Raw genomic sequence first — 26,790 nt, 5'->3', positions numbered from 1 at the left:
AACTTCAAACTTACTTAATCATTTAAATAGTATAGACAAAATAAAACCACTATATAAATTACATGACATTGTTAAAGAATCTAAGTTAAGACTAGAACAATCATTTAAGAGAGCCAGATTAATGTTAGAATCTCATAAACAGAAACAAAAATTTATTGAAAAATTAAACAGGGTATAAGCTAGACTTTAAATATACTGGACTCTATAAGGTTAAAAGTATAGAAGAAAAAGATAACATAGTATTTTCAAATAATAATAATAGGAAACAAACAGTACATAAGGATAGGTTAAAAATATTTACTTCATAATCACTTTAATTCTCTTATATATAAATATTACGTATGGCCGTACATAACATAAAAACCAGAATTATAATGAACAAAATAAAAAAAAAAAAAAAAAATAATGACACTTTCTGATTCGAAAAAAAAAATAATAATAATAATAAAATAAGATGTTAATTTATAATATATATACATATACTAAGAAAATAATTTCATAGAATTAAGATATTTTTCAAAAGGAGGGAGATGTAGTACGTTCACATATCGAAAGCCCACTGTACTCGGTGTTATGCATTAATATAAGTACAAACACATTGTAGCACTTGGCCACAATACTTACATACATACGACCCAAGCAAATCTCAAAGTGCTCGGTAATATGACCGCTCTTGAGTACACTGGGACTGGACATTGCAGTGTCAGCATAATTGAACATAGTACCCCTCTTTCCTGCGGCGACCCTCCGTCAACATATATACCCATTTATAAATAAACGTCGACCGCCGCTCTGATGGCGTCTCTGCCGACATAGCTGAGCGATCGTAGCTCAATATATGCGTCAATGTAATACAATTAAAGAACATGTAGGGGCCCCTGAAGAACGTTTGTTTTTGTTTAACTTGGAAACTGGCGCTTATTTTTGTATTTAGCGACCTTTCGAGACTAGCCAGATGCATAGCCAAATTTAGTGTCGGAAATTAGTGTTAAGCAAAAAAAATACTAATTAGTATTTTTGCGGATGATGCCAGATACAATCAGCGTTGCTGAGAAGCTTGTCCTAAGCCGAAATGGAGGATTTCTCAGCTGGTAGAAATTTCTGGAAAAGGGTCGAAACCGACACCGCATGATTTTTAAACTTCCTTCTTAATTAAACCGGCGTGGCAGTCAGACATGTGAAATTTAATTCGGTTTCTTTTAAAAGGCTGAAATTCTACGTTTCCCGATACGGCCGTCACAGCCGGCACGGCAAACCAGCACAAGTGCATGTGCAAGGTGCCCAGTTAACTTTCGCCGTTTCCCAGGGGAGCACCCACATCGGCCGGCAGTCCAAGTCTGCCCTGTGGAGCACCCACGCTGCCCAGCGATTCGGATCCGCCCGGAGGAGCAACCCATCGACGGCGATCTGCAGTCTCCCTGAGCAGCACCCGCCTTAGCCAGCGAACCACAGTGCCTTAGGGAGCACCCACCCTAAGGTGGGTTCAGTGATCAGCAGTTGAAGAAGGGATCACTCCCAATTTATTTCGGCGATCAGCAGTGGCAGCTGTTACGTCGGTGTATTAGTGCCCAGTCCACAGGACTTGGGCCGAGGGAGTTGCGTCCTGAGTAGGCACGCTGGTTGCCGGCTAAGCTCGCCAGATGGGGTGGGTTCTTTGGAAACCACTCCCTCCCCTACATAACGAGAATAAATTTATCGTGCCTTAGGAAAAATATAGAGATCGTTTAGTTCGTTTTGTCATTTGTCGTCGCTGCCTACAAGCTTCTCAAGTAGCTAGTTCGAGGGCTTGACCGAATTTCGATCGGCAGCGTGTGGCTGTTTTACCCTGCCCCTTCATACGTCCCGTATGCCGATGGATCGCCGCCGGCCACTGCAATGCGATCCCCTAGTGTCAATGTTGTCAGTCGAAAGTTATGTCATTGTTCTTAACCCGAGTTTTTCCATTTGCGCCAGCTCCCCCTTTTATAAACGTTTACCAAGACATTATTGAGTTCTGCTTCATATTACAATTTATTAAAAAGATTTTTATTTAAAAAGGTGCACATTTAATTGACAAATATAAGAGTAAATTGGGGTGCCAAATTAATTAAATTGAGAAATATTCGGTATATAGTGTATGTAATATTTGTATTAACGTATAAAAAAGAAACACTAAGCATGAATATATATATTTAAGAATAATATTTTGGGCTAATTTATAAAAATGATAATATGAATCTTACAGGACGTTAAATCTAATGTATGAAGACTATATATATATATATCTAAATGTTTAAATTGCACAAAGATCTAGGTATATACGCATATGTGTAACTATATATATATAAAAAGTTTGCTTGACAGTAAGTCAAACACAACTCACTTACCCCTTTTTATTTCCATCGACGAGAGCTCTCATTGTGGTATTCTGGGTTTGGAAAATTAATTATACACATATGCATAAATATATTTATATTAGTGCAAATTCTCTTAGCATTATTAATAAGGTGTTGGATTAATTTATACAAAAAAAAATTATGTTAATTGTCATTTCTTGGGCAATTGCGCGATGTTGGTCTCATTTCACAAACAGAGAAAAAAAGTTATTCGCTTTACGGCGCTACGAATTGCAAGTAAGAGAAGAGTGAAAACGGCACTCGCGACGGTTGACGGTAGCACTTCTAGCTGAGGTTTCTTCTGGTGGTTCCAATTACAAATCAAAACTTTGGTCTTTTGCTTGTATTTAATTGCTGGTTTATTATGAATGGGTATTGTTTAATGTTTTGTCGAAATTTGAAATAATCATAATAATGATGTGGTTTTTTTATCTTTGCACGGGCTGATATATTAGTGCTGGCTCCTTTCTGGCCAATTGGCGGCGACAGCCATGATTTTCTCCAGCTCGTGTCCGTGGTCCCGACGTCTCTGTACAGATCGCTTGTAGATCCGGAGGAAGCTCAGAATCAACATAAAGATCAAGAGTCCAGTAATGAGGCACAAAACATTGTAGACTTTGGTTATGTCCTCCTTGTGGTCTACAATTTCAACGTTGTTCACCACGTTTGCCGTGTTGTCGGATGCTTTCGAGGTTGTAGATCCCATGATATATAAGTTATATTTCTATCGGGTTCTAAATTCGATCACTCGGATAGGTCCTCCGCGATTACTGTTTTTGCCAGTAGTGGACCTAACGCGGTTCCGCGATCATTTCTTGTCTGATTCGCACTTATCTTGGACTCCGACTGCTCGATTCGCAATGATCTTTTTTACTCTGCTTTTGAACCTGAGGTGGGGCTCTTTTATACCGGTAGTTTTTGCTTCCGGGTCATCTAAGTGTTCCCACTTAGGTACAGAATTTCCCCTTTTTCGGGCTTACTGTCCCACTTCTGGGTTCTGCTAGGTTTCATATTAATTGCTGCATACACCTATTGTCAGTTGTATTTTCGTATGAATTGCTTACTCTGACCAATTCGTTGCTGGTTACTGTATTGACCAACTTCGGTGTTTCGCCACCTGCAGTTCACAGTGTCTTCTGTCTCTGGTTACGGTATCTATTTCTTTCTGGTTTTATTTATTCCGTTATTGCCCTAACGTGTGGCCTCGACCCATACCCTGGGATTTAGGAGTTTCATGCTCTACCGACTGAGATATCCGGGCATTAACTTTGCGGGCGTCTAGGCAAAGGCGATTTTTGGGGCCCTTTTGTACTAGGGTCACAGGGGAACTCCAACTACTGTTACTTTCCTCTATTACCCCTAATTTTATCATTCGGTCGAGTTCGGCAACTACCAGTTTCTGTTTTGCTGGTGAGATGGGATAATGCCTCTGCTTGATAGGTAAATTCTCCTGGGTAACCTCTATGACATGTTCTTCTAACTCGGTTTTCCCTAAGCCCATCTCCGTACAGGATGGGAAGGTGTTGACTACTTTTTTAAGGGTGCTTTCCTGTTGTTCGGTAAGTTTGTGTGGGGTGTATGCAGTTTCGGGGCGTTCGGGATTCTCTTCTTCGGGCGCTACTGTATCTAACTCCGCAACCTCTAATAGGCGTTTCCCCGGTAAAGGCAACTTAAATTCTTCCCAAAATTCTATTCCGAAATAAAAGTGTTGCTGTAGGGCGGGCACTATTAAAAATTCCAATTCTTTTGTTTCGCCTTCCCATTCTACCGGCAGAGTGATCATGCCTGTAACTTGAGTTTTTCCCCCACTGGCCGTTTGTACGTTTTGTCTGGTTAATCTTTGCATCTTATGCTGCCTCCGTTGTAAAAACAGCTCCGCTCCTTTGCCAATGCAGTTGGCACTTGCCCCTGTATCCAATAAGGCTACAATTTCTTCGCCGTCTACTTTTGTCTTGGCAAAAAGACGGTTGTCATTTTTCAGGCTGATGATAGACGCAACTAATTTTCTTTTAAGTTCCCGTGCAGTCTCCAGGGTCTGGTGCAGGTGTCGAAGTTTCTTATTGTTCCGGTTACTCCTTTCGTCTTCTTCCTCTTGTGCCGTATTAAAGATACGGGCGCGAGCCTCCTCGTACTCTGCCTTACGCTGATACCATGTCTTATGAGACGATATCTGTGCGGGGCTTGAGGTCGCCTCTTTTATTGTCTCGGGGTGTCGTTTTTCTGACCGGTCTTCCCCGGCTCTCCGATCAGACTTTTCCGTAAAAAAGAAGAGTGAGTAGAGTGATAAGAGTCGTTTTTACCACAATAATGACACTGCGTTGCATGGAACCGGGCTTGGCACCCTGTTCCGTCTACACTTTTACGGTGGCGATAAAAGTCCGCCGGCTTATTGCACGTGTAGCAAAGGTATGTATGAAACGGGGACGTGCATTCCCCTCCGGGTTCCGTTCCCATTGACTCCAAGGTTTTCTTGTCGAAGTTTTGACGAAATGGATTTCCTCTTGCTGGCTTTACCATTGTCGAAGTTTTGACGAAATGGATTTCCTCTTGCTGGCTTTACCATTCCAGCTCCCTTCGGTGGCCGGTTGTTCTGAAAAGCCTCCACCTGGTAGTCATCGGCTTCATATCCTCCTTCCGATTCATTTATGATTTCGTTAACGTGCCGCGGGCGCGACCTCTTGTCCTTCAACCATTTTTCGACCCGTATTCCTTCCCTCTTAAACTCGGCTAATGTCGATATGCTTGACGCCAACAAAAAGGCTCCCATCTGCGAATTAAGGTTCTCCTTCAATATCTCTACCAGGTTGGATTCTGGAATCTTATTTCTTAGTTTAAACTGCAGATTGTGCATCGCAGAAATATAATCCTCCAAACTCTCGTTATATCCCTGCCGTCGTTCCATCAACTCTTTTATGGTGACATAGTCGTTCTCCGATGTCGAAAAGGCTCTGGTCATCGCTCGGGTTAACGAGTGGTACCCAAAATAATGGTCGTCCGCTTTGTCTTCAAGCATTTGCCAATACCATTTGCTGGCGGAGCCAGTGAGTAAACAGTGAAATTCTCGGAATACCTGTTCATCTGTATACCCATACAGTGCTTTCATGCGATCTACTCGGAAGAGGAAACTTTCTATTGACATCCCTCGGCTGGTCCCATCAAATTTAAGATTCCACTTGTCCAATCTAACGTTCTGGTTCTCTGTTGGTCGGTGCTCAGCTCCCGATATCTCCCATGCACTGTTGTAGTTTCGTCTGCCAGAGTCATTCTGATTATGTTGGTCCATGGAATTAAGTTCTGGCGGCGGTGCTGACCCCGAAACTCCTGTTTCGGCGTTAAGTTGACGCTCACCGCGGCTCGACGGTGCCGGCCGAGAAGTGCTGCTTTGTGCAGGCGTGTCTCCGGTTGTTTGTGAATTACCTAATTGTGATTCACTCATTTCTGCCACTTTTGTTTGCAGATTAATTATCTGGGTGTTTAATTCCGTAATCTGGGTTGCGACTGTAGCCCTTAACTCGTTGCCTTGCATGATCAACGCAGACATCATTCGCTCCAGCCTGCTTTCTGACTCCGACTGTCGTGACCGTGCTCCTGTATTGGGTAGCACGCTGGACCTTCCTTGTGGTGGTCCTAAGTAGTAGTTTTCACCCCCTACAGCTCCTGTCGACTCCTCCATGGTGGAACTGTGGTAATCTGCCAGGCTTCCTAAATTATCTAGCTTGCTGCCAAAGCTGACCGACTGTTCCTGTGCCTGTTGATCGCTAGTTGTCACGGTTTGTCTGGCTCTCCAGGCCTGTCTTGCGGCTAAGGTTGAAGCCCTTGCAGTCCTAGTAGGCGGTATCGTCAACGTTACCTTTTTCCTCTTCCCTGCCATTTACTGACCTATCTTCTTATTTCAAAGTTTTGGCTCGTGCCGAAGTAATTAAATAATAAGTAAACAATAACCAACCTTGATAGTGGCACACGCCTGCCACACTTTTTTTTATTAAATCAGAAAAATATAAAAATTAAAAATAATTGAGGTAAATCTTCAAATTACCAACTTGAATGACGACGACAAAGACACTTGAGCCAAGACGCGACTCAAAAAAACTGGACAAATGTGTTTTCGTTCACTTTTTTTACGCTGCTTGATTGTTTTTGCATACAATAGCAGTTTTATTTGACAATTGTATCATGAAGAGAATACAGAAATTTTTAAATCGGGTTCGCTGGCATTGGAAGTTGCTTATGGGTCAAGAAACCGTCCGAAATTAAGCCCCCAAGAAGTTATTAAAAAGGTCCCTAAATAAGTGAATTTTATGATAGGATTCAACTGGTCTCCACCGGAGACACCAGTTCCATTCATGTCCTTCTGACCTCTTCCCAGGACTACAGCCTCCACCGGAGTGCTGATTCCCCGTAGAAGGAACTGTCCGAAACCCCCTCCATCCCAGTCGTCGGAAACAGGTAGACTCGCTCACAGACAGACGACTAGAGCTTTATTTCAGACAGACGAAAGAAATTGCCTCCCTGTTTCCTCTCTCTCTGGACTCGAACCTCTCGAGCGACCTGGTTCATGCCTAGTACAAGCGGATAGCGTCGGCCAGAGAGATAGATTCCGTCCTCCCGCCCTTGTATTGTTGGAATCCGTACAGACTCGAACCTCTCGAGCGACCTGGTTCTTGCCTGGTTCAAACGGATAGCGTCGGTTTGTACGGATTTGGTCTGTTCGCCCCCTCCCCCCTATTGGTCAATCGGTTTCCTCTGGACTCGAACCTCTCGAGCGACCGGGTCCTTGCCTGATTCAAGCGGATAGCGTCGGCCAGAGAAAACCCAAAAAAATTTAAGTTTGTTCCCTAAAAATGCTATGTCGGTCTTGCACGTGATTTGATAATATTATATAAGGACTATAAAATTTTCAGTTACAACGCATTAAATTTTTCTATTAATAAAACAAAGACAAATGGTTTTGCTGGATATTAAAAAGAGTCACAAAGTCGCACGGCTATTCTGAGACAAAGTTCCGATTGAGCGGCCTTCTCAATTCAGACTGTCGCTGAAGTTGGGGACTTTATATGTACAAAAAAAAACAATTAAATTAACTATACCTGCGGAGAGGAACTTTAGGTGTCGACACAAACTATTTTTGATCTTTGTTCGAAAAAATTGAAAATTATGTATAGCATGTAATTTTTCAGATATGCCCTACATCCGGTATTCCGATTTTTGAAATCGTAACCTGTTAATACGTAAAACAAAAAATCTTCAGATGTTAAAAGTCCTAGCTCTAAGGATACGAAGAAGCCTTCGTTGGGCGCCAATTCTGTTACGTCGGTGTATTAGTGCCCAGTCCACAGGACTTGGGCCGAGGGAGTTGCGTCCTGAGTAGGCACGCTGGTTGCCGGCTAAGCTCGCCAGATGGGGTGGGTTCTTTGGAAACCACTCCCTCCCCTACATAACGAGAATAAATTTATCGTGCCTTAGGAAAAATATAGAGATCGTTTAGTTCGTTTTGTCATTTGTCGTCGCTGCCTACAAGCTTCTCAAGTAGCTAGTTCGAGGGCTTGACCGAATTTCGATCGGCAGCGTGTGGCTGTTTTACCCTGCCCCTTCATACGTCCCGTATGCCGATGGATCGCCGCCGGCCACTGCAATGCGATCCCCTAGTGTCAATGTTGTCAGTCGAAAGTTATGTCATTGTTCTTAACCCGAGTTTTTCCATTTGCGCCAGCTCCCCTTTTATAAACGTTTACCAAGACATTATTGAGTTCTGCTTCATATTACAATTTATTAAAAAGATTTTTATTTAAAAAGGTGCACATTTAATTGACAAATATAAGAGTAAATTGGGGTGCCAAATTAATTAAATTGAGAAATATTCGGTATATAGTGTATGTAATATTTGTATTAACGTATAAAAAAGAAACACTAAGCATGAATATATATATTTAAGAATAATATTTTGGGCTAATTTATAAAAATGATAATATGAATCTTACAGGACGTTAAATCTAATGTATGAAGACTATATATATATATATCTAAATGTTTAAATTGCACAAAGATCTAGGTATATACGCATATGTGTAACTATATATATATAAAAAGTTTGCTTGACAGTAAGTCAAACACAACTCACTTACCCCTTTTTATTTCCATCGACGAGAGCTCTCATTGTGGTATTCTGGGTTTGGAAAATTAATTATACACATATGCATAAATATATTTATATTAGTGCAAATTCTCTTAGCATTATTAATAAGGTGTTGGATTAATTTATATAAAAAAAAATTATGTTAATTGTCATTTCTTGGGCAATTGCGCGATGTTGGTCTCATTTCACAAACAGAGAAAAAAAGTTATTCGCTTTACGGCGCTACGAATTGCAAGTAAGAAAAGAGTGAAAACGGCACTCGCGACGGTTGACGGTAGCACTTCTAGCTGAGGTTTCTTCTGGTGGTTCCAATTACAAATCAAAACTTTGGTCTTTTGCTTGTATTTAATTGCTGGTTTATTATGAATGGGTATTGTTTAATGTTTTGTCGAAATTTGAAATAATCATAATAATGATGTGGTTTTTTATCTTTGCACGGGCTGATATATTAGTGCTGGCTCCTTTCTGGCCAATTGGCGGCGACAGCCATGATTTTCTCCAGCTCGTGTCCGTGGTCCGGACGTCTCTGTACAGATCGCTTGTAGATCCGGAGGAAGCTCAGAATCAACATAAAGATCAAGAGTCCAGTAATGAGGCACAAAACATTGTAGACTTTGGTTATGTCCTCCTTGTGGTCTACAATTTCAACGTTGTTCACCACGTTTGCCGTGTTGTCGGATGCTTTCGAGGTTGTAGATCCCATGATATATAAGTTATATTTCTATCGGGTTCTAAATTCGATCACTCGGATAGGTCCTCCGCGATTACTGTTTTTGCCAGTAGTGGACCTAACGCGGTTCCGCGATCATTTCTTGTCTGATTCGCACTTATCTTGGACTCCGACTGCTCGATTCGCAATGATCTTTTTTACTCTGCTTTTGAACCTGAGGTGGGGCTCTTTTATACCGGTAGTTTTTGCTTCCGGGTCATCTAAGTGTTCCCACTTAGGTACAGAATTTCCCCTTTTCGGGCTTACTGTCCCACTTCTGGGTTCTGCTAGGTTTCATATTAATTGCTGCATACACCTATTGTCAGTTGTATTTTCGTATGAATTGCTTACTCTGACCAATTCGTTGCTGGTTACTGTATTGACCAACTTCGGTGTTTCGCCACCTGCAGTTCACAGTGTCTTCTGTCTCTGGTTACGGTATCTATTTCTTTCTGGTTTTATTTCTTACCCCGCTCCCGTAACACAGCAGGGAGCACTCTCTCGTTTAACTCAACGAAGAATTTTCTCGGCCAAATAATCATATAAGCTAGGGAAAAAATGTTCAATTAGATCGGCCCTAACCCAAATTTAAAAAGAAAATGTAATAGCTACGCTTGGGCATCGATCTTAACCTTATTTGTAACCTAAAAAAAAATCAAGCTTGCGAAAAATGTTCACGTGCATATCAGCCAAACAGGCAACACTGGAAGAAATTCCTGAACCTGTGTTAACGTAAATCAATAGAAATTATTAAAAGATTAAGTGATAGAATATTGGAGTGACTATAATTATGTTATGAAAAGAAAAGACAATTTAATTTAATTAAATAATCATAAGATCTAAAATAAGTTATGATTCATCTAGTGCGCGGTTAATTTACGCTTTCTATCTCTCTGCCAAAAGTTTTCTTAAATTCGTTTTGATTCGAAAAACAAAAATAAAAAAAAAAATAATTATGAAACGTTTACAAGTGCACATATAACATAATATATATTATAATATATTATATTATTGTATAAAATATAGCCCATGTCAAAGCAGGAATGCCTTGATTTCTTTTCCAGCCTGCCTGCATCGGAAGATCGATCGTCCGCCGAGGAACCAGCTGTGTGAGTTGTTTTACCTTTATTTCAAATTATAAAAAAAAAACTAAAACATTTGTGCCAATTAAAGTCTTATAAACAAAAAAAAAACATATATCAATGCCGAAAATTTAAGAAAGCCATTACTTATAAATTTAACCATGCCAAAATGAATTGAAAAAAAAAATTAATATTAATAAAATAAAAAGTAATTAACAAGCGAACCACTGATGAATGATGAATTAAGGATGAATATTAATAATCATAAAAGAACAAATTATTGAATTTCCTTTGTACATAAAACAATTTTTTTTTTTTGAAAAATTATATTGTTAAGTATACACAATACTTATTTTTAACTATATGTTACCATACATATGTACATTACGTTAACAATTATATACACCTGTGAAGCCCAGTATTACCCAAGCGGTTTAACACTTATTATATCTTATCTTTTCTCGCAGAAATTGTTTCAACCTGTCGTAAATTATCTAAGCAAGATTAAATATGTTACTAGCAATTGATTAAGATATTAAAATGGAAGCTTAAAAAAAAAACTAAATAACTGAACTCAGCTGATGTCTCTGCGGTCTTAGGGTATACAAGGGATCACCAGAGTTATGCTCTAGCGGCAGGTGGTCATAGGTAGGGTGGGCAATATGCGAGCCAAATTACATCTACGGCGTCGCAAACAACAAATTTCTCTCTCTCTTTCTTTTACACTGTCCCCTTTCAATAATTTCTCAAAACTAAATTTCTAAATTATGCATCTTTTTCTTCCGGTTAAGTAACTGGCTTTTGATATTGTCGCATGCACGCTCAATTCTGATTTTATTAATAGTAATACGTAGGCAAGTACGAGCAAGACCTCCACCCCCAAGCCGACGAGCTAGAGCCGGAATATTTAGCGTGCCCAGCCAATACAGATCCTTGAAAACATTTAAAGTACTTTGCACGTTACACGCTACAGTTATAATTTATTATTATAAATAAGAAAAGTGGCGCCCAACGTGGGGACTTAATGAGTACAGTTTAATTCATTGAGACTCACATATGCATAAATTTAACAATCTTTAACAATTTTCTTTACTCTTTTTTTTTAAATTCTTTCTTAAACTTTTAATTATTCCTGGAAAACAGATCGAGATACTATTAGTATTTCTGACTGTCCGAAAATTATAAATTAACGAGAGAATTTTTATTTCTTTTAAATAGTAGAAAGGACAAGGTGTCTTGATCTGAGGAAAGCAGAGGCATAAACCAGAACTAGGTAGTTTTTCTGTCCCGGAATCAGATGCCGAGTCATTGAGCTAATCACCCTTATGTAAATTAAATTAGTACATATACTTCTCTATACGGAAAATACTGGCATAACTCACGGGCTGTGCCATATCCAGAAAGAGGTTATGACCAAATTTTTTTCCCTTCTTGTGACTAGAGGATTTATATTCTTATTTCTGGAGTTGGAATACAAGCGAGTATGTTTTAGAACAATCCGCTAACCAAGTCCAAATAAAGTATATAACTTCTTTCCTTTCTTCGTCTTTTATTTTCTAATTTCTGAGAAATTTTATAAAAATATACATACTCTTCGACGTAGAGCATCAAGCAAAGAGTTCAGATATTATTTCCTTATTACGTAATTTCGATTTTTTTTCGTTTGTTTCAAAGATTTAAAATTTTGCTTAACTATTATCGTACCTCTTATATCTTATCGCTGAAACTACTATTGTACCGCTGATATTTTATCACTGAAACTACTCTCGTACCGCTTATATTTTTAAGGAAAATATTATCTTACCGTTTATATACAGTTGATTTGCTAAAACTATTTTTTTTATCGTCCGTGTGCATGATTGGGATAGACCGATCTCCGGAAAGGGTAACCGAAAGGGGCACAAACATCGTCTGTCCGATATGCAAGGCCGAAGTATACCTAGTAGAGGTTTGCCTTACACTATGTCAACATGAATTTCACAAGCGATGCATAGAAGCGTATTGGAAGAAAAGCGCACTGTGTCCGGTGTGCAAAGCTTCCTCTAGGCCAACTCTCCCAAAGAGTGGGGATAGCCTACAAACTCGTAGCCAATCGAACCATCAGTCCGCAGATAACGCGGACAAACAAGTATCAGATGATATAGTTTCTTCATCAGGATATAATTCCAATACCATTAACAACGGTGATAATATTCCAAGTGTTATTACTGAAAATTCCATCATTTTACTAGCCATGAAGCGAATATTACTAGCTACACTTACAGAAAGTATGGCCAGTTCAATTCAAAAGTCCGTTTCTGAAGCTATGTCAAGGATAATGTCCGATCAAGGTGCTAATAGAACCCCAAGCGAGCTGAGTCAACCGATCAATCCTCAACAGTTCGGAAGTGGTTTCAATAGGATCGATACAAGAGAAGAAACCGGGGTGAATTCTAGGCAACAGATTTTAGCTCCGTGTTCTCCTGCGTCGCTACGAAGTGCCGATGCAGATTTATTAAATCGACCAGATAAAGTAGTTCATATTTTGAATGGCTGGAAAATAAAATTTTCCGCGTTGAAGCACTAACTAAGGAGACGTTAGGCAATAATTTCACTGTACCTTGTAGGAATGCTAGCGTTCTTTTCGAAGAGGAAGCTAATGAATTTTATTGGCGATATCACAAAGCTTATGGTGAAGTCCGATGGGATAGTTTCTGTTCAGCATTGCGTCTACAGTTTCGACCGAGTAGGAATGATGGGGATCTTGAAGAGTTAATTAGGAACACCAAACAAAAGTCAAACGAAACTTTTGATAGTATTTATGACTCCATTTCAAGTCTAATAGATCAATTAGAAAGCCTTGGATGCTTCACAAGCTTATTCGGGTTCTCCGAAACAATCTTCGTCCCGAAATTAGACATGAAATCTTGAATATCGACATTCAATCAGTTTCAGAACTGAGGGAGATTTGTCGCAGGCGTGAAGCGTTTTTGTCTGATGTTAGACGTTGTCAGGGATATTTCGAATCTTCCCCTTTCAAACGTGAAGTCTCGAAATTTAGTCCAGAACAGGAGATGCCTCCAGAATCGGAAACCGATAAAGAAGGCGATATCGAAGCCTTTTCCTTGTTGTGCTGGAGCTGCCGCAAGGAAGGTCACAGGTATCAGGACTGTGTAGCCGAAAGAAGAGTTTTTTGTTACGGATGCGGAGCTGCCAACACATACAGAACAAGCTGTAACAAGTGTTCAAAAAACTCCAGAGCGGGCGGGTCGATGCCGCCATAAAGGATGCATACCCTCTTCCCCAGATAGCAGGAATTTTAAGTCGTTTGCCTTAGGCGGAATTCACATCCAGCCTTGACCTTAAGGATGCCTATTGGCAGGATCCTTTAGAGGTTTCATCACGAGACAAAACGGCTTTCACTGTCCTTGGTAGACCGCTCTATCAGTTTAAGGTTATGCTTTTTGGGCTGTGCAATGCCACTAGTACAATGTCCCGTTCAATGGACAAGGTTGTGCCAGCACATCTCAGAAACGAGGTGTTCATTTACCTTGACGATTTATTGGTAGTTTCTTCCAGCTTTGAGAGGCATCTTGAAGTTCTCAGAGAGATCGCTCTGCAGATAAAGCGTGCAGGTTTGACGATCAATATTGGCAAAAGTCACTTCTGTATGCTTCGTGTGCGATATCTAGGTCATAAATTCGGCGATGGTGGAATACGCACCGACCCAGAAAAGGTTTCCGCAATTACTAATTTTCCGTTACCGAAGACTTTACGCAGTCTACGAAGTTTTATGGGTTTGTGTGGGTGGTATCGTAAGTTTGTTCCCAATTTCGCTTCACTCTCAACTCTTTTAACAGGCTTAATGACCACAAAACGAAGGTTTATTTTAACCGACAAAGCCATAAAAGCTTTCGAAGTCTTAAAACTTTCATTCAGCAAGGCTCCAGTCTTATGCAGCCCCGACTTTACAAAACCTTTTGCGCTACATTGCGATGCTAGCAAAACAGGGATTGGTGCAGTACTAGTACATGTGTCTGAAGAAGGAGACGAACGACCTATTGCCTTCATTTCAAAGAAGCTGAACAAAGCTCAGCGTAATTATACTGTTACCGAACAAGATTTCTAGCGGCGGTAGCAGATCTTAAGAATTTTAGGGCGTATGTGGAGGGACATAAATTTAAAATCATAACCGATTCACGACTAGCTCGATGGGCTTTAGCTTTACAAAGATATGATTTTACCATTGACCATCGAAAGGGTTCTCTAAATATTGTTCCTGACTCACTTTCCCGTGTTAACGAAGACGTGGTAGCCGCTATGGACTTACGCGAAGGATATTTAGTGGACATGAACTCAGAGCATTTCCAATCAGCTGAGTATGTTTCTCATGTGGAAAAGGTAAAAGCCAACCAAGAAAATTTTCCTGATCTGAAGTCTGACAGTGGTTATGTTTATCGGAAAGCCGAACATTTAACGGGAGAGCAAGTCCATGATGAGTATGCCTGGAAGCTCTGGATACCCAAAGAACTGGTTCCATAGTCCTTTATCTCCTCACGGCGGCAAACACAAGACGATTGAGAGAGTAAGGCGATACTATTTTTGGCCTGGCCTTGTTCTAGATGTAAAGGCTTATATGCAAATGCCTGCGAAGTGTGGAAAACCACTAAAGCTCCAAATTGTGTATTGCGACCGCCATTAGGAAAAGCGCCGGAAAGTCAGCGATTTTTCCAACGGTTGTTCATAGATTTCCTTGGACCTTATCCCAGATCCAGAAGTGGTATATTGGTATATTTATCGTGCTCGACCATTTTTTTTAAATATGTCTTTCTCAAACCCGTAAGGAAAATATATACAAGTGCAGTAAAAAAATATCTAGAAGGGGAGTTGTTTATGACATATGGGACTCCTGAAACGGTGGTGTCCGACAACGGCTCACAATTTCGCTCTTACGCTTTTCAGAAATTAGTGCAGCAATACGGCATTACTTATACGCTGACGGCCGTCCATTCGCCTCAGGCTAATGCGTCCGAGCGCGTTAACGGCTCTGTATCTTCGACCTGACCAAAAGGACTGGGACGAGTATCTCAACAGAATATGTTGCGCGTTGAGATCGTCCGTTCATGCTATTTTGGGAACCTCTCCTTACTACATGGTCTTCGGACAACATACGATTACATCCGGTGGTACATATTCTTTGTTAAGGAAATAAATTTACTAGATGATCGTTCCTTGAAATTCAATCGTTAGGATTCATTTAAAATAGTTAGAGATAAAGCTTGCAAGTTAATGCAGAAAAAGCACGATATAAACGAGAAGCGATATAATCTTTGATCTAGAGTTGTGTCTTTTGAAGAGGGACAAGAGATTTTCCGACGAAATTTTAAACAAAGCTGCTTTCAAACTGGTTACAACGTTAAATTCGGTCCTTCCTTTGTGAAAGCGAGGGTTCGAAGAAAGTTAGGAAACTCTTATTACGAATTGGAAGATTTACAGGGTCGAATTATAGGTACCTATCATGCAAAAGATATTCGACAATAACGTGTCTTCAGTCGGTATCTGTCTAAGGTAAACCTAGAACGTTTGTATTTGTTTAGCTTGGAAACTGGCGCTAATTCTTGTATTTAGCGACCTTTCGAGACTAGCCAGATGCATAGCCAAATTTAGTGTCGGAAATTAGTGTTAACCAAAAAAAATACTAATTAGTATTTTTGCGGGTGATGGCAGATAGTTTTACAATCAGCGTTGCTGAGAAGCTTGTCCTAAGCCGAAATGGCGGATTTTTCAGCTGGCAGAAATTTCTGGAAAAAGGCCGAAACCGACGCCGCATGATTTTTGAACTTCCTTCTTAATTAAACCGGCGTGGCAGTCAGACATGTGAAATTTAATTCGTACCCAATCGGCAAAGTGGTGAAAAAAAATATACACGCGGCATTTCAAAGTTCCCGCAAAATGATTTTTCCAGCGACTAATTCAAGCAAAGAAGTGAGTTCTCGCTAAATATTTTAAAGTGCTGAATTTTCGGTTTCTTTTAAAAGGCTGAAATTCTACGTTTCCCGATACGGCCGTCACAGCCGGCACGGCAAACCAGCACAAGTGCATGTGCAAGATGCCCAGTTAACTTTCGCCGTTTCCCAGGGGAGCACCCACATCGGCCGGCAGTCCAAGTCTGCCCTGTGGAGCACCCACGCTGCCCAGCGATTCGGATCCGCCCGGAGGAGCAACCCATCGACGGCGATCTGCAGTCTCCCTGAGCAGCACCCGCCTTAGCCAGCGAACCACAGTGCCTTAGAGAGCACCCACCCTAAGGTGGGTTCAGTGATCAGCAGTTGAAGAAGGGAGCACTCCCAATTTATTTCGGCGATCAGCAGTGGCAGCAGGGAGCACTCTCTCGTTTAACTCAACGAAGAATTTTCTCGGCCAAATAATCATATAAGCTAGGGAAAAAATGTTCAATTAGATCGGCCCTAACCCAAATTTAAAAAGAAAATGTAATAGCTACGCTTGGGCATCGATCTTAACCTTATTTGTAACCTAAAAAAAATCAAGCTTGCGAAAAATGTTCACGTGCATATCAGCCAAACAGGCAACACTGGAAGAAATTCCTGAACCTGTGTTAACGTAAATCAATAGAAATTATTAAAAGATTAAGTGATAGAATATTGGAGTGACTATAATTATGTTATGAAAAGAAAAGTGAATTTAATTTAATTAAATAATCATAAGATCTAAAATAAGTTATGATTCATCTAGTGCGCGGTTAATTTACGGTTTCTATCTCTCTGCCAAAAGTTTTCTTAAATTCGTTTTGATTCGAAAAACAAAAACAAAAAAAAATAATTATGAAACGTTTACAAGTGCACATAATATATATTATAATATATTATATTGTCGTATAAAATATAACCCATGTCAAAGCAGGAATGCCTTGATTTCTTTTCCAGCCTGCCTGCGTCGGAAGATCGATCGTCCGCCGAGGAATCAGCTGTGTGAGTTGCTTTACCTTTACTTCAAATTATAAAAAAAAAAAAAAAACTAAAACATTTGTGCCAATTAAAGTCTCATAAACATTAAACAACATATATATGTCGGAACATCGAGTTCCTCAATGAGCCGTGCGCTTTCTCGGCTGTGACATTTCGTAACCGCACCTCGATCGAGACTGTCTGATCTATCCATCAGAACTGCCTTTTCTACAGCCCAAATTGGACAACATCCTCTTGTTCACATACTTTGCCAAATACCATATGGCCGTCTCTTTTACTCGTACCATGTCACACCGAGACTGCACATAACAGAATTCCGTTAGGCTCAACACAACACTTACACACAGAAACTCATATAACGAAAGGAATGCGAAGGGAGGAATAAAAAACAAAGTCAGCATTTCATGTTAATTCTTATTTTAATTGCGTAATACCACGAAAACAAAACTAAAGATCCGACACGGCCATCCTGATATTCACACGTCCTCGTGTGTTACAAATTTTAAAGAAAATACTAAGAGTAAGAAGAAGGTACCGCTCAATAAGAAACGATCATTACAATAATAAAACGTATTAATACGTCCCTTGTCGTTACTTTTTCCAATAGTTACTAGTTAATTCGTTTGCGAAGAGCATTTACTAGAAATCGATTCCCAAAGATTTTAATACCATCTACAACAAACACACCAGTCAGGTTTCGACCACTAATTAGGCGCCTCACCATGTACCTACGGCAACCTAGTGGCTAGAGTTGATCTAAGTGTATGATTGTATAGAATTTCGCATTGAAGTCCATCAATGCCACATCTTACTTAGAATCCTCCAACTGACTCTCGACGTCGCCTTCCACGTCGCTTGCTTCATTGGAATCCACCAATAAGCTATCATCATTTTCTATTCTCTCATAACACACATCTAACTCTTTGGGAATCTCTTCAATAGGCTTTTTTTTAAAGCTTCGTGCGCGTATTTATACGTTCGTTTATTAGTTAGTGATTTTAGAACAAAGCGGTCGCCTTCAAGTAACTCTGACATTAAGAATGGGCCTTTATACTTATTACCTAATTTGGTCTGATGCCTCTTTTCGTTTTTAAGCAAAACATAATCACCAATTTTAAAACTTTTAACTTTACATTTGTTTTTATCAAATCTTTTCCTTTCATATTCACCATTATTTTCCATATTTACTTTGGCCTTATTTTTCCTAACAGTGCTTAGTCTACTTTATTATTTTCTTCACAGAGGGGCAACAGATTTTGTATATTATTATATTCTCGCTTCTTTTCCAATTAATAGTTCTAGAGGGATTGTACGATTTAGTAGTTACCTTCGGTGGCAACGGATTAAAAAAATCTACGTGGGCCAGTTTTGCACTCGGTACATATTTTATATCAAAATCAAACATCTGCATATAGGCCCACTAACGTTGTACTCTTGGTGTAAGGCTTATTTTATTTAGCGTAGCTTGCAGAGAATTATAATCCGTAAAAACAACAAAATATTGGCTGTGTAAATGGTGTCGAAACTGTTTCATAGTGTTAAACACGGCTAGTGTTTCTAACTCGTACGAGTGGTAACGTGATTCAGTTGCGGATGTTTGTTTACTGAAATATTTAATTAACCTAGGTTTATTGTCGATTTTATGGAGTAATATTGCACCGTAGAGTCAGTGTGCAGTTCGAGGGGATATTGGGGGTCAAAAAATTAAAAGCACCGGCTTTTGAGTTAAAATTTCGATAATTTTTTTTCACACTTCCTCATGGTTGCCTTTCCACTCGGATACTTTATTTTTACAGGTAAGGGCGTACAACGGCTTCATTATTTTGGGACGAACTGTCGAAAGTATGACGCCAAACCGATACACTGCCTTACCTGTGCAATTGACTGCGGAGGGGGTAGATTGACCAAAGCAAGTACCTTTTGTGGATTGGGTCTAACTTCGCCATCTTTAATTGGAAAACCTAAATAATCCACACTTGTTTTACAAAAAAAAACATTTTGCGAAATTAAATGAAAAACCAACTTGAGATAATAGGCTCAGAACAGTTTTTAATCTTTCGAATGCTTCTTCTTGTGTAGTAGAGGTTATTAAGATATCGTCCATATAAACTGTGACATATGAATATGCCAGCTCACCCAACGCCTTAATTACCGCCCTTTGAAACACAGGTGTCGCATTCTTAAGTCCGAAAGGCATTGTTAAGAACTCAAATTGCAGAGGGTAACGAATGCTGTAACCGCTTGCCATATCCAAACACGTAAAATACTTTACCCCACCTAATCTAGTATTCTTATTAATAAAATTAAAAGTAACTAACTAGCGAACCACTGATGAATGATGAATTAAGGATGAATATTAATAATCATAAAAGAACAAGTTATTAAATTTCCTTTGTACATAAAACAAAAAAAATACATTGTTTAATATACACAATATGTTACTTATTTTTAACTATATGTTACCATACATATGTACATTACGTTAACAATTATATACACCTGTGAAGCCCAGTATTACCCAAGCGGTTTAACACTTATTATATCTTATCTTTTCTCGCCGAAATTGTTTCAACCTGTCGTAAATTATCTAAGCAAGATTAAGATATGTTACTAGCAATTGAATTAGATATTAAAATGGAAGCTTAAAAAAAAAAAACTAAATAACTGAACTCAGCTGATGTCTCTGCGGTCTTAGGGTATACAAGGGATCACCAGAGTTATGCTCTAGCGGCAGGTGGTCATAGGTAGGGTGGGCAATATGCGAGCCAAATTACATCTAAGGCGTTGCAAACAACAAATTTCTCTCTCTCTTTCTTTTACACTGTCCCCTTTCAATAATTTCTCAAAACTTTTCTTTTCTAAATTATGCATCTTTTTCTTCCGGTTAAGTAACTGGCTTTTGATATTGTCGCATGCACGCTCAATTCTGATTTTATTAATAGTAATACGTAGACAGTGTCAAGATCTGTACGAGCAGGACGTCCACCCCCCAAGCCGACGAGCTAGAGCCGGAATATTTAGCTCGCCCAGCCAATACAGATCCTTGAAAACATTTAACGCTACAAACATTCAATAAAAGATTTTTAATGGGAGCGTTTAAACGCCTCTCAAGTTAACTTAAACTGCGGATTGCCTTATCAATTGGGATAGATTAATAATATTTCTACATGGCGAATGTGACCTTTTTTTCTACACATGACTAGAAAAAAACACAAGAGAACTCCTTAGTCGAGTTCCTCGACTATTAGATACCCGTTACTCAGCTTACAAATTTCAACATAAATATTCCCTCAGAAAGCCAACGAGTTATAGCTGGCGCCATCTGCCGAACTGCATTGACAACACTACAAGCAGGGAGCAGCAACCCACCCCCCCGCTACAACGACACTATCTAATGCAGAGCAGGTGGAGAGCACACACGAGCAGTATAAAACCGCACACACATTAACAAGTTTCCCTGTGAAAATTACTTACACAAATCCGATGCTCTCGGCTGCTCTTCTTGTTCGAGCTCCGTTTTTAAATATGCAGTGATGTCATAGCAAAGCAGACTGCTAACTTCTAAAGTTCTAGCTCTATTTTCAAAATTGTGTCAACCAAAAAAAATGACCGAAACACACTCACAAAAAAGAAAACCTACGGTATGCGATGTATCAGAGTGACTGTCAGAGTGACATACATTATGACGATACATTTAAGGAATTTTTTAAATAAACTTTATTATGTAATGAACTTTTTTATTTATAACAATTATGCGTTTTCTAATAAATGTGCATATGTATAAATGTAAACATGTATAAATGTATGTATGTGTACTTTTTGTTGTGCATGTAAAGGCACGTGTTATGTTAAAAAAAACGTTCTCATTTTGTTAAAATTATACTTTTATGTACATACAAGCTAACTCTAAACCAAGTTTTAATTTTTAAATTCTCAATTTATGAAGTTTTCGGTTCTTTCACTTTAAAAACACATTTATGCTCATAGAAGAATATGCAACCACACACACACACAAGCAGAAGCACTCATCTCTTTCAAGCACACAACGTTACGCCTGGTGAGTTCCCGCCCGACATCTTCGTTTTAGACTCGAATTAGGCGCAGAAAAAAAACTGTTTCGAACACTTTTTCGAGCTCCTAAGATCCAGTATTTCTGGCGTAGACTATTAAATGTAAATTCCAGTCTAGCATGGAGCGTTGTAAGGTGTTGATGTCTGGCTATCAAAAGAGCAACCGAAGATTCTTTGGGCAGAATAATTGGATGTTCCGCATCATAATTTGGCACTCAGTTTTTTGATGCGTCCACCAACGCGAATTAACTGCTCGTCTATGAAGGGCGTGTATCGGATCAGCTTGGATTTTGTTGACAGTGGTTGACCCAAAAGCAACAGTTTGCAGTCCGTTGTAAGGAACATGTTTGAATATAATAGAGCGTGCATAATCAGCTCCCATGCCGATAGGAACGGTGCCAATAGACAGTAAATGAGACCATGCTGAAGTTCTAGTGATCATACAAGACAGAATATTTCCCTCATTGGAAATGCGCAGAGTAACGTTCGGCTGAAATATAACTTCTTTGCACTCATCCTCTTTCGTCGGTACCGAAAACTTAGCTTCTCTAGGTGGGCAAGTTGAGCGTGACTGGGATAGCCAAGATGGTCCATTCCACCAGAGTTCAAGATTGACGAGGTTCTTTGGCAGCATTTCTCGTGATGCGCAGTCTGCAGGATTATCGCCGCTGCGAATATATTTCCAGCAGCTCCAGAAACTTACAGAATCTCAGCGGTGCCTTTGCAAACATATGTGTTCCAAGTCCGAGGAGCGGGTGATAACCAATGCATAAAAATGTCAGAGTCGGGACCACACGAGATTTTGGAAATAGGAACCGTAAGTGAGTGATTGAGTAGTGCAACCAATTTATATAGCTGACGGGTTGCATTCAACTCGAGCCGTGGAATAGAAATGGTCTTGATTGGTGCAAAGCGTGTTTTAAAAATTATCAGTCAAACAGCATTTCCATTGTTGACTTCTCTGCGACTGTAAATGACGGCTGCGTATGCGTGGGATGCACATCATATCAGCAACAAACTGCTGCCGACGTGCACATAGTTGCGGTGGTAACGGTTATTTCCAGTCGACGGCACTCACCGTTTTCTGGTCGATTAAGCCCAGCGGATCGTTTATTTTGGCAAGTTCAGACAACAAAATGCGCTTAGTAATGGTGACTTCAGGAGTTTCTTATTTAAAGAAAAGGTAATCTTGGGATGGAGCCCAGCGGAGTCCGAGAACTTTGATAAATCGAGGGGACCTATCCTTTTCTAAAGTTTCATGTAGATACATAATATTTTTATTTATTTATTTTGTCCCCTGAAATAGGCGTTCTACTAAGCTTTGAATAAGTAAATTTGGCTCATCTTGTCCATGGCCGTTAACACCCAATTCCTTGATGATCTCAGCCAACTATCTTGAAAAATAACTTTCAGGAAAACCGCTGTAGGGGCGAGTAAGCCCAGTTGATCGTATATTTTGGCAAGTTCAGACAACAGAACCGAACGAGAGCATCCAGATCCTCATGAGCGTGATGGACTAGTGCGTGCGTAGAGGTTTCTCTAAAGTCATTGTAGCTACCTGTAATAGCGCAACTAAAATTAGTATGTAATGCAATAGAATATTTAACATCAAACGTGTAAACGTTCCATAGTTGGTCAGTGCCTAAGATAACGTCGATTTTTCCCGGTTCGCCAAATGTCGGGTCCGCTAAAGGTAGACGGCAAATCCTTTTCTAAATAGGAACGTTGGACTTGACCTTCTGGGCAGGAATCATGGAAGTCAACGAACTCATAATTAATCCCGATACCTCCAGAGTTCCAGTTGTGATTTGGGAATGCAAGATATAAAAGGCACGACCTTGGCTAACACCTGCTGGGCTTGCGCTTAAACCAACAACTGATATGCAAGCATGGGTACGCTGTATTCCGATCCTTTGGTTAAACGATTCTGCGACCATCGATACTGTAAGTCCAGTATCAAGCAACATTCTGCATGTTGCCTTCTTGCGCATGTGTCGACTTTGTTGGCTGGAATCTTTCGCGTAGGGTTTTCTATTGGCCACAAAATACCTTTCCAAAGTGTAATGGCTGACAGCAGCTGTATCAGTATAATCAATCGGCGAAGTCGTAGTGATGTTACCAGATGTCATCTGTGCGGACACTAATGGGGCGGCTATTATTTCGTCTGGATGGAGCAAAGTATGATGTTTGGGTTTGCTCTTGCGTCAAGTATTTGACGATTTGCAGTCCCGGACCTGATGTGATCGGCTGAGGCAATTGAAGCATAATTTACAATTTACAAACGTGCGACGATCTAGGGCGTCCAGGGTGTTAATTAGGCTACATTGGTAAATATTGTGTTGTCCCTGGCAATAGCCAGGTTCCAAGGTATCACAACGGGTGAAGACAAATTCAAATGAATCAATCGTTATAACAGGTTCTTTATCTGAAACACTGGAATTAGCCCAGGCTTGTTTTAATTCAGGGTCTAATTTTGAAAGCAATATGTAAATTAACCATACATAGCGGTCGTTACAATTCAGCGCCTCTAGGTCCCGTATACACTTGTAAACCACTACTCTACGTAAATCAGCGATGTTTAAACTATTTTCGGAAGGCAGCAAAAGAAACTTTTGAATAAACGAGCGAAAAATAAACGATTTTATGTTGAAGCGGTTCTGAAGAATTTCCCATGCGTCTTTGTAATTGTTGTCGGTTACGGTAATAGTAAGATTTGAGGTAATTAAATATCTTGCAATTAGATAGTTTATTGTTGTTGTGCAAACAATAAGAGTAGACTGTATTTTCGGGCGATTTTCTATGATAACTAATATGTACAAGAGATTTTAACCACTAGTGGTGTTAACTAAGATTGAACTAGAGGTTTTATCCAAGAGCAATGTTTCAATAGCGGTGTGAACTAATTGTGGTTTTAACTAGCGGTTTTGAGTAAGGGGGATCTTAACTATAATAAGATGCATTTTGTGTTTGTGCACGCGGTTGGTAATTTTTTCACCAAACGAAGAGCCAAAAGGGTAAAAGGGATAGAAAATAATGATTGATCTTTACCAATACAAATGCATTTGAGCAGCTGCAGTTTTGGCTATGAGTTTCAATTACGCGACGTTGATACAATACAATTATGTGCAATAATCTAGGAATTACAATGATGTGTATAAAACAAGTGTAAGCTTCAGTTGAAACGATTATTAACAGAAATCTAATCTAAAAAAACAAACAAGTAGATTTATGTCCCAACACAAAGAATCAGATGTTAACTACCCATACCTGTGCTCCATAGCATAGGATTGACCGCATACCTGCACAAAGCGCTTGTATTTGCTACTAATTTTTTTTTTTTACGTTTTTTTTGTTTATGTAATCTTTTTTAGAAGAGACTTACAATAAGTATTCAAATCTTAACCTATACTGTATTATAATTGTTAATTGGTTAATGGCCCTAAGTTGGGCAGGAGTGGGCGGTCGTTGCGTTGTAACCGAGAGTGGTAACTGAGCCGCCTGAGCTGCCCGGCTAGTTTGTTTGGATGTATTGATAGTCTAGCTTCGTACTTCGAGACTTTACTATCAATTTCTTCTTTAACGGGTTTTATATCCAGGTCCCTGTGGATATTTGCGTTGCGAATATACCATGGGGCCCCAGTTATTGTTCGCAGTATCTTCGACTGTATTCGTTGGATGATTTCTATGTTTCTACTGCTTGCGTTTCCCCAGAGTTCAGACCCGTACATCCAGGTTGGCCTTGAACAAGAGTTGTAAATAACTACTTTGATTTCCAGTGGCAGGGGTGAGCGAGAATTGTTGAGCCAGTGGAAACTGTTGGCCTTGAGTTTTAGGGAAATCTTCTTCGCTTCAATGTGCTTTCTCCAGGTAAGCCGCCTGTCTAAGTGGATGCCCAGGTATGTGAAACGTAATATGTTTGCATTTTTGTTCGTTGACTTGTATGCGCCAATCTGCTAGCAATTTGTCCCGGTGTTTTTTAAATACGCTGTTGCTGTTTTTGGACATTTTCAACGACTGGTGTCGTTAGCTGTGTCATCAGCAAAGGTGGATAGAGTTGTCTGACTGCTTGTGGGAATGTCAGCCGTGTATAGGACATACAAAATCGATCAGAGCACACTTCCTTGTGGTACTCCAGCTTCGATTTTGTGGTTTGGCGGAGAAGAAATGTTTGCATCTGACAGTAAATACTCTGTCTTTAAGGTAAGATTCAAGTAATTTGTGGGTGTTTTGTGGTAGGACAGTTTGATTTTATGAACCAGACCGTCAATCCAAATGCGGTCGAAGGCTTGAGATACGTCTAGGAATAAGGCACTGCAGTATTTCCTGCATTCAAAAGCTGTGCGTATTTCAGCGGTTATACGATTTACCTGTTCGGTAATTCCGTGCTTTTCCCTGAACATACTGGCCGGCAGACCCAAAGAAACTGCCCGATATGACTTTGCGATTACCAAAAATATTTCTAAAAGTCTGATAAGCGCCGAATACCTTTCAGATCATTCATCTGATCCCTCGCGTGTCCTGTTTATTTTACTCCGACAACCAGGAACATTGGAACATTCGTTGAAATTGACTTCACAATAAACCAAACGGGTTAAGTACAGGAAATACATAGACTCACACATTGAGCTGAGTGCTCATCTCAACGATGAAGCCAACGTCGACAGCTTTGTTAATACACTGCAGTATGTACTCGTCTCTGCAGCTCGAGTTTCAACAACTTCAACTACAAATATACAATGCAACCAAAATAAGTCAAGTATACAAATCAAACAGCTCGCCATCTGCCAGACAAAGCTTAAGACATGCCTCACGTCAACTCACTAAAGCTTTACAACTAGAAATAGCATATGTCCAGTGCTACATAGAGCAATTGTCAACAGCTAGTACAAAACACTCACTATGGAAAGTTCACCCAACTCTAAGCTCACCGAAAGAAACCGTAATGCCTATTAGAAATCCCACAGGCGAATGGCGCGCAGCGATGCAGATAGAGTCAGCACGTTTGCCAACCACGTTAAAAATGTCTTCCAACCAAATCCTGCCACTAAATCGTTCTCTTTGCCGACTTTACCATATGAAGCTCAGCTTCAACATGAGCCATTTAAATTTCGCCCAAACGAAATCGATAACATCCGAAAAAATCATAATCCCCAAAGTAATCACTGAGATCCCATATTGCACCGTTTGCACTATCACCCAGCTTTTCAATGCCTTTTCCAAACTTGTCCACTTTCCAGTAAGATGAAAGAAGTCAATTATAATAGCTAAACCGGGAAAAGAACAAACAATCCTCACGTCGTATAGACCTATAAACCTACTTTCATGCTTATCTAAGCTCTTAGTATTGTCTTATCGTATTGACTCGGAAAAAAACACATACCTAAGAATTCACATCAAGTTGGGTTTCGTGAAAAGCACGGAACAATTGAGCAGGTCTACCGGATAACATCAGAAAT

Source organism: Drosophila elegans, unplaced genomic scaffold, assembly GCF_018152505.1.
Source record: "Drosophila elegans isolate 14027-0461.03 unplaced genomic scaffold, ASM1815250v1 contig_498, whole genome shotgun sequence".
Lineage (NCBI taxonomy): Eukaryota > Metazoa > Arthropoda > Insecta > Diptera > Drosophilidae > Drosophila > Drosophila elegans.
The sequence above is the reverse complement of the archived record's forward strand: the minus strand, read 5'-3'. Positions refer to the sequence as shown.